Here is a 6,494-nt window from a genome sequence, read left to right as displayed (position 1 = left end):
CAGCCTTGCCTATGTCCTGTCTCTGTCCCAAAAAGGAACCCATTCATGGTGTTATAACCTCCCCGTCAGCAATAGGAAGAGAGGGGGGAGCGAGCAGGATTTGGGCAGTAATTTAGATCAAGCATCTGGCCTGGCCTTCTGCAGAGAGTGCCGGGGCAGTGGTGTAATGAGAGAAGCAGATGGATGCTGTGTGTGTTGCAGGGTAGGTGAGACCACACTTCCCAGCTGGAGAAGCTTCTGCATGGGCATTGGGTCAGGAGGCAAAGCAGCCAGTTTGCAGTATGGATACTGTTTGAACTTGTCCGAGGGAGAATTGAAGATCTGGCGAGGAAGAAGCCTGAACCACTGCAGGCATGAAGGAGTCTACTCCTTGGTGCCTACTGAAAAGACAATGTAGATGCAATTACAATAACTTTTGCAGAACCAGAGAAGATATCTAAGCAAGGATGATCCTCCTGTCATCAAGCAGGTCAATTTTAGGTCCTTATAGGGCATTGCAGGTAGCTAATCTAAAAAGGAAGATCAAGGGGAAAAATTAACTTGTGTAAAATAACAGTGTTTGACAAAGGTGAAGAGCCAATGTCTTCAAAAGCGCCCTTCAGTCCATTTGTTTTAGCAAGTTAAGGAAGGGGGTAAGGACAGAAAAAGGGCATATCTACTCATTTTCAAGCTTTTGGTGGGCTGTATATTTCCAGGGAGTCAGTAATTGCCCTCCTACGGTTTTTGATATATGTAAAGAGGGAACGGGACAAGCATTTCAGAAGCTGTAAAAGTTTGGTTTTCGATTACCCTTGTTCAGAACATGGAGTGCTCAAAGGAATTGTTTAAAAGGCAAACGTAGCTTTTACAGCTTCCAAAATTGTTGTGACAGGCTTTATTGTGGTCCTTGTCTTCTCTTTTTCTGAGGAAATTGAAAGTGAGCAGCCACATTAAAAACTTTTTTTCTGTCCTTCTCCCAGCCTCCCTCCAACATGTTAAATGGGATGCTAGTTTGTGCCTCAAGAATGATGTCTAATCTGATGAGTGTTTTGAGCTAAGTGCTTTCCTCTTAACGCTCCAAGCTCCTTCTGTACAAATGAATTCAGAGGGAAGAAGGCTTCTTGATATTATTTTGCATTTGTCTTTCACACATGCAGGTATGCTACTGATGCATTATTCCAGTTGTAAAGATAGCAGGATCTCCTAAGCTGTGAAGAAAGGGCCTTACGTTGGAAGTGAATGAAAGAGAGTCTTCATCCCACTTTAAAATGGTGTTATAAGAACAGCGTATGCTTCCCTTTATGCCCGTTTTCCTTATTCTTTATCTGTCTTAGAGACACCAGCCATGCTAACTTGGCAGTATGCTTGTGCTCAGGGGAATTCAAGGCATCTGTTTGCTTGGCGTTTTGCTCGGATGTGTAAAGAAAGGACTGTGTAGCACCCAACACACCAGTGAAAATTAACTTTACAGAGGAAAATGGAGTAAATCTTTTAGGAGGTTCTGCTCTGGTCTCTTGAAGTTTTGTCAAATTCCAAAAGCAATAGTAAGATCCAAAATCATACTGCAAATTTGGAGAGAATTAGTTGCACTCCTGATGATATGACAAGTAATTTCAACTGCTGATAATCTATGCAATCATTTAGCCTATAAACTTATAATTGCTAAACTAGAAGTCAAACATTTTATAATCTAGGCATCAAAAATCTGACACTTAATACTTCTAGGTCCTTTTCCACAGTTGTATTAAATTCACGTTAGCCATGTTTAAAATTAAAATTCGTATTCATAACCTTAATGCAATATTTCTTGCTGAAGAGTAGTTGGCTTTTCATATGCCTTTTTCAAGGAAACAATAATTAAAAAATAAATATGAAGTTCAGAAAGACTTGGCTTTACTGTAATATAAAATTGTTATTAGAAGAAATAACTGAGAGCAAAGTTAATGAAAGAAAAGGCCAATGGTTAAAGTTTAGTAAATTTTAATGGTTTTAAATTTAGACAGTCATTAAAGGCAAATATTTCATCTGTAGGTTTGTATACCTATTTTCTGCTAAAATTAATGGAATTTAGGTAGAGCTAGCTGAGGGATGAAATTTTAAAAAGAAAAATCTGTAAAACCTGCATATGTAGAATCCATGGGTTTGAAAATGCGTGGGCAACTTCTGCCAGACAGCATACTTTTTCAGTGCACACGCAACAGGGTGCATGTAGGTTTCTCTTTTTTTTCCCTACAGTCATATTTTTGAATCTTCTTAAAACAGTTCCCTTCCAACTCTGGAAGGAAAATTGCTAAATCATGCAAAAAATGCATCTGTAGGCACATTTGTACGTAGGTGGCAATTGATGCCAACAGATAACATGAAGATGAAATAAATAATTGAATGCATATTTGAAGATGTTCACCTCATTTATTTTTGCATAATGATGGAGGACATCTTTCTTACTGCAGTAAAACCATCAGAAAGAGTGCTGCCAACTTGTTGACTGGTTAATGCAAAATATGAGGTTTGAGTTCCACTTCATCAGCTTGTGTTTGGAAAACAAGCCCAAACCTAGAATGCGGCATATCAGCAAGACCTACCCCAGCAAATGTTGTTCTAAAGCAGCTTCTCCTGGTGCCCCTGTCACTCAAGGTACATCTAGATCCCAACAACCCGTGATTTGATAAGATAAGGGAAACTTCATGGAGCTATGTAATTGCTCATAGGGAGGCAGCTAGGACTCTGGTGAAACAAGCCTTGTGGCTTAATTCAGGAATTATCTGAAGTTTCTTAAGAATTGCTACAATGCTGGCTGGCCCAAGGGATCTCCTCACTTTAGTCCATATAGTCCATTTCATCCACAGTAAAGTGGTATGGCTTTTCCTGTAGAGCGCTGCTTTTCATGGAAAACCTAGGGTTTTTTGATCCTGAACGTGAAATGTTTCTGCTGAAAATCCAAGTTGCTTACCTTCAAAATATTGTTGTGCCTCTCTGAAACTGTACTTTGTGTTTCTCATCTCCCTGAAGTCCTCTGTAGGACAGGTACTGCTCATAAATACACTTCTCATACTGCAGACAAGGAAAGATGAGGCAGCAGAGTGACATCTTCTGAGAGCTGGAGTTTAGACAAACAGCCTCCCCATGGAGGGGAGTGGGAGCTTAAGCAAACTGTGAGATACTTCAGCAAAAAAAAGAAATGTTTTGGGGTTTAGGGCAAAGTTTGATTTAAAGTAGCATATATACTTTCTCTGAAACTTTCAGTGGCAAAAAAAACACTTTTCTAGTCATCTGTAATCCTCAATTATAATGGAGAAGAGAGCAAGAAAATCAAAACTGCATGTGAGAGTCACTTTGTTACTATCTTCCCTTCAAAAATGCAAGCATACCTAATAAGCATTATGATACTGGCATACAGATATCTCTACAAGATAGAAAATAGTTACAGGAGAAAGAGTTACGACCTAAAAGCTATGATTTTAGCCATGTATGTGTTATAAGTTGCACAGCCAGGGGAGAAGTCTGCAAACTTTTCTCTCCTCTCTGCAGTGAGTTAAAAAAAAAAAAAATTTAAGACGTTAATAACATTAGACAAATCAATGGGAAAGTAAACAGAACATCTATAAAATATCTAGAAACCAGTGAGATGTAAATGACAACAGACATTTTCCATTTTTCAGTGAGAAATATGGCTCAGTGAAAGAGGTTGGGGGGGGGAGGGGGGGAGAAAAGCAAGTCAAACCTTTTTTTCAAGTCTCCTCTATTCTCCTTTTCATGAATAAGGAGTGAAACAGAACTAAGTGAATCAATATAGTCCTTATTTTGAATTTGTGAAATACTAATCATACCCCTCAAGAGAAAGTGGCATATGGGTTTTTTTGATAGCACACTATTTGATTTTTTGCCTCATTAATGTCTCAGATGCAAGTCCTTTTTTCAAAGCAAAAAGTATTTGCTGCAAAAGGTGCTTTTAATAAATTTCTGTGCCTTGTAACTGACATCCGGTTTCTATGGTTTAGTGGTAAATATGCTTCTCTTAATAGCTACCTGATAATGGATCTACTGATATCACAGGTATATTAAAAATCTAGCATGTTGAGAAAGGTATTTCTCTTTATATATAAAACTAGCCAATAGGAACTTTACAAAAGTTAGAGGATTCATCAGAGCCCTAAAGACTGAAATAATTTTAAGGCTTCCAGGAGGTTTAATCTTTGGTGCTTATATAGCCCCTCCATTTAGTCTTCAGTATTTTTGTCGTTATACCATCACAAAAGGCTGATCTCTTACCTAGATAGACCTGTACATGAAGGGAGCTATTTCAGATGCCTCACTCCATTTCCAACTACTTTATTTGTTTCTCCACATCTTATTTTGGCTTTTCAGTATGCCACCTGAAGTATGCAGCTTCTCTTGCTCATTAGAGAAGGAGTTGGCACCTAATTCAGGACCGAGGATTGCTTTTGGGGAGTCAGACAGGTAAAAGTGAGGTAACGCTATGAGAAGAGTCTCAGTCCAAGTGGCCATGCTTGAGGTCAGGGAAGTGTGCTGGTAGAACAGGAAACTGAACAGAGACACTCATAAACATGGGAATATTCTTCTTTGCAGGACTGGATTGCAAAAATTCCTGAACATTTTCAGCTCCTGTTGAACACATTAAGAATAGAAAGCACTCAACATTTTTAAGTTTCAGCCACAGATGGCACTGCACTTTCAAGTATTTGTTTAACATGACACACGAGAAGCACCATCTTTCTTTACCTAAGCATTACAAGGTGGGGGCAGCTGAGGAAAGAAGGGTGCTAAGGAAGCTTTTCTACAGGTGAGAGCTCTGTAAAAACTGACTGGCTCTGGCCACAGTAAAAGCAAAACAAAAGCAGATTTCAGCCATCCAGTTAGCTACCACCCATGACTCAGAGTTCTTCCCATTAGATCAGGAGAATACGAAATCTGCATGTTGGATATCTGTTCAGACACAGATAAACCTTGCCCCTTCTTCAAAACTGTGTGTGCGTGGCTCCTACCATTTCCTGCTCTGCACTGTTACCCAGAGAAGCACAGGCATGGACCACAAGGCAGCTACTATTAAGACAAGTAAGTTTAAAGATGTCACTAAATAACATTTTTGTGGCATCTACTTAGTATTAAAGAATCTAAAAAATTATCACCATCATTTGTACCACTCAGAGTCAAGTAGGAAAAATAGTAAGGCTTATTACTTTTCAAGATTACTGAAACTATGTGCAGGTACCACAGATTATTTTTGCATCATCTGTATTACTAGAGTAAAAATGGGTCTCAGTTCCATCCCTTTAAGTTAATAGAAAGAATTCAAATAACTGTTTTGGTCTTAGTTTTTTCTCTTTCTGATACAGTGAAATGATATAGAGATGAAAGTAGCAAAGGCAGGTAGGTGATCAAGTTCAGGTGACTGATGTTTTTAATATATTGCTTACCCTTGTCCAAAAAAAAACCCAACCCAAACCAGTCAACTGATAAAAAAAAGTACTTTTTCTCCCACTCCCCCCCCCCCAAAGTCATAAATTTCTTAAGCAAAATGTATTTCTGAAAGTCACCCATATATCTGCTAGGTTGCTGTTTGAAGCAAAACTCTGAAAAGCCAAATAGTGCCCTTGCATTCCTTGATTTGTACTTCTATTTGGATGATGAACTTCAATGCTTATTGTGGAAAATTTCAGTTATGCACCCAATCTCTGCCTAAAATTCTGCATCTTTATTGCTTTCAAGATTTTGTCTTCAGTGCTTACGACCATTAAACCTCTTCTTTTAATTGTGAATTTCATTGAAGAAAAGCCCCAACTTCATTAAACACCATGTTGTCATCTGATGGACGTTAATATAAGAAATATGCCCTGACAGAATTGCTTAATCATTTGAGGGAAAAGCTCCCCAATGGCCACATCAGTGGCTCCCCAGCAAATTCAGTAATAACTCCCACAAGGTCATTGTAGTTAAACTGAAGTAATTTGGAACAGAGAAGGCGGCATTCATAAAATTGGTATACTCATAGATAATATATGGAGCATGACTCCACCTTCCTTTGAAGTGTATGGATGCTGCCTGATTTTACGTGCCTTTGAATAAGGAAAGAGCCTAGAAGCAGTGGACATCTCAGAAGGCAACTCAGTCACCAAAGTAAGCTGAATTAAGGTTAGACCATGTAAACTGATACCCTCTTCTCCCGTTCAGACTTTTTTTAGGAGTACAGATTAGAGGTAAATGCTTCAACATCAAAACAATAGTGTTTTGTACAAAGGCCAAGATTTACCACATCTAAACAGTGCTGTGACATCCATCGCTATGCATGCTTGCGGACCAAGCTCTCTTTATGCTTGCTGTACAACAGGAGGAAACAAACTAAACCTTCTGTCCTTTGCCACCAGGGTAAGATATGAAGAGAAAATGTGTTGAAAGCTGACACATGCAGTGATCTGTCTATTGAGTGGGTTGGTTTGATATTTTTCATTGAGTCATTTACAGCAAAAGGAACTCTATTTAACCTTTTCTGATTCACA

Source organism: Mycteria americana, chromosome 2, assembly GCF_035582795.1.
Source record: "Mycteria americana isolate JAX WOST 10 ecotype Jacksonville Zoo and Gardens chromosome 2, USCA_MyAme_1.0, whole genome shotgun sequence".
Taxonomy (NCBI): domain Eukaryota; kingdom Metazoa; phylum Chordata; class Aves; order Ciconiiformes; family Ciconiidae; genus Mycteria; species Mycteria americana.
This window is presented reverse-complemented; position numbering follows the sequence as displayed.